Genomic DNA, 10,350 nt, shown 5'->3' on the forward strand with positions numbered 1-10,350 from the left:
TTGTAGGCTCAAGAGGCAAGCTCCATGATGGTTGGAAAAACAATGACATGAGCAGAGGGTGGACATCACCCCCTTACCAACATTAGATGGACAGTAGCAGCAGGAGAATGTACCAAACACTGGCAAGGGGAAACTGGCTATAACACCCATAAGCCTGCCCCCAACAATACACTCCTTTCAGGAGGCATTAATTCCCAAATCTCCATCAGCTGGGAATCTAGCATTCTGAACACCTAAGTTTATGGGGGACACCTGAATCAAACCACCACACAGGATATGGCAGATCTATTTTTAGCTGTCTCAGGAACCTCCACACTGATTTCCATAATGACTATACCAGTTGATATTTCAACTAACAAGGGAGAAAGGTTTATCTTTCCCCAAACCCCAGGCCAGCATTTATTGTCATTTGATTTCTTGATGATAGTCTTTCAGACATGAGTAAGATAGAATATTAAAATAGGTTTTATTCACATTTTCCTGATTGCTAAGACTGTTGAACATTTTTAAAAATATTTACTGGTCATTGGTATTTCTTATTTTGAGAACCCTCTATTCAGTTACATAGCTCATCTTTTTTTTTTTTTTCCATAGCTTATCTTTTGATTGAGTTGTTTAGGTGTTTGATTTCTTTGTACATCTTGGATTATTAATCCTCTGTGAGATGTATAGCTGGCTCTTTGTAGGCTGCTTCATTGCTTGATTTGGTGGTACAAATGAGTGGATACTCTTTAGACTTATGTCCATTTCAGAGGTCTGCCTTTTAAACCTTGCTGTGGTAAGAAACAATCATTGGGTTGAGTTTTCATCCTGTTGCTTTGCTAAAAGTATTTCTGGTACAGTTTTTAGGGTCCCTTATGCATCAAATCGTGTCATCTGCAAATAATGATAATTTGACTAAGGTTTCCTGTTTCTGTCCATTTTATTTGTGTCTCATCTTACTGCTATAGCTGAGACTTCCAGTACTATACTGAATAAGAGTGGAGAAAGTGAACACCCTTCTTGTGTTCCTGTTTATGGCTGAAATGTTTTGAGTTTCCCCCATTTAGCATAATGTGCACTATAATTTTTGCTGTATATAGCCTTTATTATATTGAGATATGTTCCATCTATCCCCAGTTTCTTCAGGACTTTTATCATAAAGGGATATTGGACTTTATCAAATGCCTCTTCTACACCTATTGATAAGATCATGTGATTTTTGTTCTTAAGTTCATTCACATGGTGCATTACACGTATTGATTGCATATGCTGAACCACCCCTGATTCTCTGGAATAAAACCCATTTGATAGGATGAATAATCTTTTTTATGTGTTCCTGTATTGTTTGCAGGTGTTTTGTTGAGAAATTTTGCATCTCTGCTCTTGAGGGAGATTGACCTGTACATTTAGTTGTTGTTGTATTTTTTAACTTGTTAAAACATTTTATTTATTTATTTATTTAATGTATGAGAGACAGGGGGAGAGAGAGAGAAAGAGACAGAGAGAAAAGGGAATAGGTGCACCAGGGCCTTTAGCTACCACAAACAATCTGCAGGCACATGTGCACCACTTTGTGTAGCTGGCTTTATGTGGGTACTGGAGAACTGAACTCAAGCCCTTACATTTTCAGGCAAGCTCCTTACCTGCTGAGCCATTTTTCTTTCTTTTTTTTTTTCTTTTCTTCTTTTTTATTGGTTGTTGTGTCTTCTTTACATGGTTTTGGTATCAAGGTAATGATAGCTTCATAAAATGAAACGAGTATGGTAATATTCCTTCCTTTTGTATTTTATGTAATAGTTTGAGAAGCATTGGTTTTAGCTTTTTATAGTCCTGTAAAATTCACCAGGGAATCTATCTCGGTCTGGACTTTTTTAGTGAGGAGATTTCTTTATAACTTCTTTGCTCTCTTGAAATGATATAGGTCTACTTAAGTTGTTTACTTTGTCTTGGTTTTCTTTTGATATGTCACATATTTCTAGAAGTTAATTCATTTATTTTAGATATTCCATAGATTTGGTATGTTGTGTTTTCTTTATATCAGTCCTATTCTTGGTCACAAGTGAGTGGATACTCTTTAGAATGATGTCTTATTCATGGGTCTGCCTTCTAAATCTTGCTGTGCTAAGGAGCAGTCACTAGGTTGACACTGGGCATGCTTCCCCAGGCTTTCATACTGGACTTTAATCTTCTCTGTATAGACAACTGTCAAGTCCTTGTGGACTGACACAGGACAAGATGGGTGTCATGTCACCCTACTCTTCTTCAGATATCTACAGGGTCACATGAATCCATAGAAACCCTGTTACCTATTCTCATCTTAGATGCTGTGAGGGAAAGGCACCTTGCAACTCTCTTTCTAGCTAGATAATGGATGAAATAATTGGAGTCCTGCCAGTAGCTACTACTGGGAAGGCATCAGAGATAAGGGGTACATTTCACTGAAGGACCACTTTTTTTTTTCATACCAATCTGTTTCTGCTCTTGGGCAGACCTATGTTCCTAGACAAAAGGCCAGAGAATCTGCTGTGTCTTTGGAGCCTGGCAGCCTCCTGCTATCTGGCTGCCTTGTGGCCACACATCCCCCCACATTTTCAGCAAGTGCCCTGCAGCTACTGAATATGACCTATGGCCCCATTCTGGTTTGGGACTTGATAAGTAGATGGATAATGTCCTTGCTTGTGTGGACAAAACACAGAGCATATGGAACAGACCAGACCATGTGGCAACAACACTTGGGGAAAGGGACACATCTGCAGAGCCTGGGATGACCACATGGATTGATCTATTTGAAAATGCATAATTCATCCCTCAAAACTGGGATTGCCATTGTCAGCTACACATCATAGGACTACAATTGAAATTTCAAAACATCCCTGACCAGAAGGAAGAGGCCTTTACTCTTCATACATGCTCTTCTTGGCAGGCTTGAGTAACTCCTATTAATTATAATCAGTTTATAACCTGTGGTTTTGCATTCTGAAATACCGAGTGCTGAGTTTTCACCATCTTTTGAAGGTAGCTCATATAAATGGAGATTGTATTTATAAGGCATCTTTCTCTATCCAAGTGGGAGTATTTGCTTGATCCCCTCCTTGCTTTCTTGAAACTACTGGTGACATGACATTTGGGATGTGAGACAGCAGGTGGGGACCCAGGTCACACAAAAGTCCCCTGATTGCTGCTTTCTTAGTAAGATTCCCAAGTGTTGAAGACCTTTGCATTCTGGAATGCCACCTGGGTGCTTGTGGAAGCACTAACCCAGGACAACTCTGATTTGTACTTACTCTCCTCATTCAGAGGTCAGCTTGAACTGGAGCCTAGATTTAGATTCCTATTTTTGTATTTTATAATCTTTTCACTAACTCTTTAATGTTCATACTTTTCATGTGCTAAGTGCTTTCCTTCTCCCCCCTCCCCCTTCTTCTGATCTGCATCTTTACCATAATAGCCATTATCCCCAGACAGGCACCGAGTGACCTTGCACATTTCCCTTTTGTTTTTAATGTATTTTTATTTACTTGTGAATGGAGAGAGTGACAGAGAGAGAATTAATGAAATATAGGGACACAAGGGCCTAGTGCTACTGTAAACAAACTACAGATATATGCACCACTTTGTGCATCTGGATTTATGTGAACACTGGAAATCAAAACCAGGCCCTCAGGATTTGCAAGCAAGCACCTTTAGCCACTAAGCAATCTTTTCAGCTGCCACCTTTCCTTTTTTGTACATTATTTGGTTTGCTAGAAATTCATCTCCAGATCTTTTGTGATCTATCCCCCATAATCTTAGGCACACCTGAACAGAGCCAAGTAACTCATTAGGTGCATATTTGAGGTCTTAATAAATTATACACAGTTACAGTCTCAGCGGATGATAGAATTTGCATTGCTCACACTCTCTGTTGTGTTGCATGCTACAAAAAACTACCGGCTAGAGTATTTGGTGGAAACAAGTATAGGCACAAGAGTTTACAGTGACAACAATAAGTGCAGAAAGTGTGCCCATGTGAATCTGTAATGTTTGCTGGCTGGGTAAATCACATCTATACTGAACATGTACAGACTTCCTCTTGTCCTTATTCTCTAAACAATATAGCATAATAAAATATACATAGTCTTATATTGTGTTAGGTATTATAAGTCATCTAGAGATTACGTAAAGCACACAGAAAGTTGTGTATAGGTTATATGCAAATACTACACCACTTTAAATAAGAGATTATTGGTAACTGTGGGGGTCTTGGAACCAATTCCTCTTGGATTGAGAGGGATGACAATACATGCTTGGTAAAGCAAGGGAGAAAGCCAGACATACACAACAGACTAATTTAGGCATTTATGTTTGGCGATAAGGGGACACTTTGAATATTTGAATACACTTCAGACCACAAGTCCACCCTTATTCTTTGCTAATCCGGTGAAAGCATTTTCAGGTGCTTGCATAGATCAAGATGACAGTATCTGTCTCTTGATGTGCTGTCCATCCTATAGGACGTCTTGTCACATATATGGACACTTATCACACCCTGATGATCAAGTCACAGCATCATAGAACCATTGGGTTTGAGTTATGCAATCAATTTTACTTTAATCATGCATTCTAACTTTGCCAAGAACTTTCTGCTTCTTACTTGATTTTTAGCTCACAACTAAATTTCATCTTGTATAGTACATTAGGGTATTTTTCCTTTAAAAGCCTCATTGACCATCTTCAACCATGAATCACTATTCCTCCTTCTCTAGCTAATTAGTGAACAATAGTTTCTTTCTTGTGTCCCACTCTCACACCCATTGTAACATTAATCAACATGAGAATTAGAATCACCAGGTTCCTCATATAAGCCTAGGAGTGACTGAATGCACACAGACAGCCATGAGCAGTAGTGGAGTCTGTACTGTGCCACAGCCTTCCTTCTGTGATTTAGTTCTGTCGTTGAGTGCACTGACATTCCACAATAAAGCTCAAAGTTTATACATTACTATGCTGAATTTCAAATGTGTTTAAGCCTTCATGTTTGTATGAGGCAGTGTTGGGCACAGAAGATGTCTAATACCACTTTTTGTACCCTTCAGTGAGTGCAGTCTAGGATGAAGGCAAATCAAAAGAAAATGAAAACAAGTTTTTTATTAAACTTAATTTATTTTATTTATTGAGAAAGAGATAGAGAGATAATGGGTACACCAGGACCTCCAGCTGCTGCAAATGAACTCCATATGCATATGCCACCTTATGCATCTGGCTATATGAGTTCTGGGGAGTGGAACTGGGGTCTTTTGGCCATCCAGGCAAGCACCTTAACCACTGAGGCATTCCCCCTGCCCAAACACAAATTTTAACAAAGTGAAAGCTATGTGAATGGGAGGAATGCCATGGAATTTAAGAGTTAGGTGAACTATGAGGTAGCTTAGTGTAGGACCTAAACACTGATCAAGGCATCTAACAAGAGTGTGTGATTGGTAGAAGAAAGTATCCAAAGAAGGGATAATGTTTGTACAAAACCCACAATTTGGAAACAAGACAGGTGTATTCAGAGTATGGAGGAAAGGAAAGTGTGTGTGTGTGTGTGTGTGTGTGTGTGTGTGTGTGTGAGAGAGAGAGAGAGAGAGAGAGAGAGAGAGAGAGAGAGAGAGAGAGATAGATAGATAGATTTCTGGTGATAGTGCAGATGATACCTTTGTAATAGATGTTCCAAGATCTGGAGGTTCTGAGTTTAGATTTCAGCTCTTTTCACTCTTAGGTGCCATTAGTCATATCCCATCAACTATATGGCCGAAAGAGTTTTCTATATAAGGTAGGAAATGCACAACAGCAGGGCAGAGTTGCTGTCACAGCCCCAGATAATAAGTGCATCATGAATTTTGTATTTGCACATTGCATATTTAAGCCCAAGTGTTGAAATACAGCAGAATATAACCCAGCTTCAATGTGAGTTGGTGGTGGATAACTTTTGAACCCATTGTTTTCTAGGCTAATGTTATAAGTCCTCAGGAGTTTGATTTCCAAAAGGTTCAGGACACATCCAGTTTGTCTTCCAGTGAAGAAAAAATGCTCTGTTGGGGTCCCAGCCACCGCACTGTCACCAGTGACAGCATACCACACAGGTGCATCAATGGCAGTTTTCTGCTTGAACTCTCTAAGTGACAAATGCAATAAGGTTTGCTGTTTTAGATAGCAGGTGCAGCTTTCTTCCATTCCTGCAACTTCCCTCAGACTCAGCAAGTTTCCTTTTTGCTTTAGACAAATTGGTATTAATTTAAATGCACTGCAGATCCTCACTGCTTTACGACTGATTGCTTCCAAGTAACAGGAGGAATATGTGTGCACATATGAAATAAATAAATCTAAACAGGTTGCAGGCTCATGGTAAAAAAAAAAAAAAAAAAACATAGGGCTTCACTGACTTTCAAATACTCTGAGTCTTTTCTGTGGAGAGGCCAGTGGATGTACGCTAAAGCAGCCATGACCAGAGACTGAAAAGCTTTATCTTTCTTGCTCTGTTTTCAACTGCATATCTCATTCATGAGATGGCAGAAGTGTTTTGTTCTTGTTCCCATGAACCTCAGCTAGTGTGCCCAGCAGTGGCAAAGTTTCTCCAGAGCTGCTTTGGACAGAGGAGCTGATCCCACAGTCACCACCATGTACCATGGGGATGCTGCCAATGCTTCAGAATGTCACATTGTCAAAATATCTATATTTCCGGCTCACAAGCTAGACAGCTCATTTGGATGCTAAACTCACAAGATGTTCAGCCATTTGTTGTGGTCTAAAAACTTTCCCCCTCACTAGAAGAAAGTAATCATCTATTGTTTTATATCACGTTGAAGTTCCTTTCTTAAGGATTTTCTTAAAAACAGGAGAAGGTGGAAGCCATGAGATCCTGATAAGTAAGTTAAGCTGAGATTTAATTTTACTACCAATTTCTTAGAACTTCAAAGTGTCTGATATATTTCCTTATAACAAGGACACCCCTCTAAATGAAATAAATTTTTAATATATGGCAGAATATTTTTTCCATATATTTACTTTTTATTGAACTTGTTAATGATACAGAGTTCTTCCACTGCCAAACCATGCCTGAGAATACAAAGAAATGGTACAATAGACAGCCTCATCCACCCATCATAAAGTATATTAAAACTTGATTCATGTGCATTTTGAGAATTTCACAATTATAATCAAAATTATAATGAGTTGGAACTTAAATTTGCTGCAAACCTTCAGATTTCCAGTACAGCACGCCATTAAACAAACCTCTTCACGTTTGTCTCAGTTCTCTTCCTAGTAACAAACCATAGTTTGGGAGGGGGACACTCATACTCTTCTTCAAGAGAAGTATGTGGCTCAAGGTCTGACAACTTAAGGTTTTTGGTGCCCAGAACAGTCTTTAATCTAACCAAGACTCTTATCTCTAGCCACTCAAGCTTGCCTTGGTTGGCTCAGATAATACATTATGGCTCAGAGCTGGCTTGAGGTCCTGTCAGGAGACACTCTGGCCCCTGGCAGCCTGTGTCCTGCACTGACACGCTCTTCTGGACTGTGGGAAATGGCTCCCAGTGCCCATACTGGGAGCGTCACTCACCATCTACTTCATTCCTGCCAGTAGCAAGCACCTGAACCACATTCAGAAAAGGGATTGTAATGAACCCCACTCTGCCTCTTATGGTCCTGAGACACTCTGGAGAATTTCTAGTGAACCAAAGATACAAGTAGGAAATTGCCAGGCCATTCATCAGGTGGAAAGAAACTTGCCAGCAAGCCTGGGAACATTTTAAAAGTCTCTAATACTACTGGAGAATTCAACTGGAATTACTAAGAGCAGAAGTGCTACGTTTTTGCTCTGCCTTCTCAAATAACCACTATGGAAGCACGTCAGAGTTGGTAACAGCTAGCGGGACAAACCACTTCATCTACAGCGTATCCAGTGCCTTAAAGGAATTCTGGTCAGAGGTCATCAAGGTCTGTGAAATGAGAGGGGCTGTTGGGTGAAGCTTTGCTGTGTTGCTTTGACTCTAAGGACAGGCCAGGGGACCTTCACTTGAGCAGACACCACACTCCTTCCACAGCAGTTCAGTTCACAATTTAGCCCTGATCAGAGGAAGCTTTTAGCAGCACCTCGAGTGAGGCCTCTGGTATCCGTTTCCCTTTACAAAGGCTATTTGGTTCCACCTAGACGTTGAAAAATTCACAGGACATTTCACAGTTCCAATGCATATTCCAGGTTACTTAGCCAGGCATTATGATCTCGAAGAACTTATTCAAAGTCAAAGCAAAAAAGGCCTTAATGTGGAACACAGAACAAATGCTATCCAAATATATATTAAAAAAAATACTCAAAGAAATAAGATTATTACCACACACCTTTTCCCATTTGGTGGACCCAAGTTTGGTTGAATTTAATTTGTAATTACCTCAAACTACAATTAAAAATTTAAAATTGTAAATTACAGCCCTACACAGAGGATCCAGTTTTTGACCGGAAGCCTAATATAGTATGGCAGAATCTTTTTAGTCTGATGACCAGTACATGAACAGCAAGGGTATGGAAGGGGAGACTGGCTTGCCTTCCTGGAGGTGATATTGCATATTGCTTATTGTGATAGGCTGACATTCCCTCACAAGGAAAGTGTGCTCTCATTTCATGAAGGATGGAGGGGAATTCTGCTTTTTGTAAAGAACACACCACAAAACAGACAGAAGTAGGGCAAATATCCACTGGACTAGGGACAAAAGTATGTGAGGTCTGAGAAAATGGAAGCCTGACAGAGATGGTGTTTAGAAATGTAGCTTGTTTTTCCTAATTATGATAACCAATGTCTGTAGGGATCTGGGGCAGGGAAATGGCAAATAGCAAGGGGAGAGTGGCATGCCTCCTCAGCAATCACAGAGTTCCTGTATCATAAACCCACTGAAGTAAAACTTAGCACACCCTGCTACATTATGAAACAGTAAATGCCCTTCCAAACTCAATGTGCAGGGGAATTACTGTGTTCAATCAACAGTCCCTTTTATTTGGCAATGATGTCCTCTGTTTGTATCAACCAGTTTCTCCCACCCCCTTGGTTTTTCTTTTTGTTTGTTTGTTTGTTTGCTTGCTTGTTTGTTTGTTTGTTTGTTTTGGCAAATATGACATCTTTACATTAATCATATTCTTTCAATGGGAAGAAACTCAAGACTCACCCTCAGAAGACTTGCAGGAATAAGTAAGGAGTTTGGTTTTCAATTTGGCCAGAACCTCCTCAGAGCCATTGCCTATTCTTCAGTGAGTTCAGTTAACGCTTGCCTAAAGAGAAAACTTCTAGAAAGAGATGGCTAGGGAGCCAAATTAGACAGTACCACTGAGTATGTGCTAGTTCCTCAGGATTTTGCAGGTGATTAAACCTATAAATGGCATTTGGTGTCCTTGCTGTGTTCTTTCTCTGAGAGTTGGCAGGGCAGGGGAAGCAAATGCATAGAAATGAAGACCCATGGACTCTTTAGCATTATTGTAAATGATGCTACCAGTTGATGATGGTAATCATAGCTCTGGAGGCAGCTGATGCATGCATTTGGCAGACTAGACACCTGGCAGAGAAAGATTGGAAAGTCTAGAGGATTGGGCTGAGAAGATCCTTCCATAACTTGCTTGAGAATGTCTTGAGGGATTCTAGTATGATGCCATATATTTTACCACTTGGGAATCTGCTGGAACTTCATGTACATTGCACAGAGAACTTATGTACTGGAATTTTTTCTGCTCATGTGAGTTTCCACAGGCAAATCAGGACAGCTTGTTCTCTGCCACCTTCTCCCAGAGGGACCTGGGGTGAGAGATGCTGGGCTGGATCAGATCTCCAGTACATGGTGTTATAGGGCTTTGGTGAGCTGCTTAACTCATGGGGCCTCAGTTTCCTCCATTAAAGAGGGTGCAACAATGGAATCTGTTTTATTGGAGTTACTGTGAAATTCAACAGGTGCATTTGAGCATAGAGTTCAGAAGAGAAGCTGCCAAGAAGGATGTTAGCTGTTTTATATGGTGCAAGTAATTGACTTATCTTTATCCATCTGTGGGGCATTGAAACATTTAAGGTGAAGGAATGCCTTGTGCTCTATTTTTATATTATCTGTTGTGGTGTGTACAACTTGGTCCATGTTCAGTAAATGTTTTGAGTTAGCTAATAACATATGACATATATGATGACATCATATATATGTGTGTGTGTGTGTGTGTGTGTGTATGTGTGTGTGTGTGTACAGACTCAACTATATATGCATATATATTGACTTATACTGTATATCATATATCATATGTAATATACAATATTCCATGTTGTATGCTATACATTATTTACACATATCATGTATATGGTATGGCGCATACCTAAATTT

General features: G+C 39.8%; 1 protein-coding gene across 8 annotated transcripts in view; it reads left to right on the forward strand.

Moving 5' to 3' along the window:
* Ntrk2 (neurotrophic receptor tyrosine kinase 2) overlaps positions 1-10,350 on the forward strand; it is a 426,243-nt gene that overhangs the window by 189,433 nt on the left and 226,460 nt on the right. The window lies entirely within an intron of this gene.

The sequence above is a fragment of the Jaculus jaculus genome, chromosome 12 (assembly GCF_020740685.1).
Source record: "Jaculus jaculus isolate mJacJac1 chromosome 12, mJacJac1.mat.Y.cur, whole genome shotgun sequence".
Classification (NCBI taxonomy): domain Eukaryota; kingdom Metazoa; phylum Chordata; class Mammalia; order Rodentia; family Dipodidae; genus Jaculus; species Jaculus jaculus.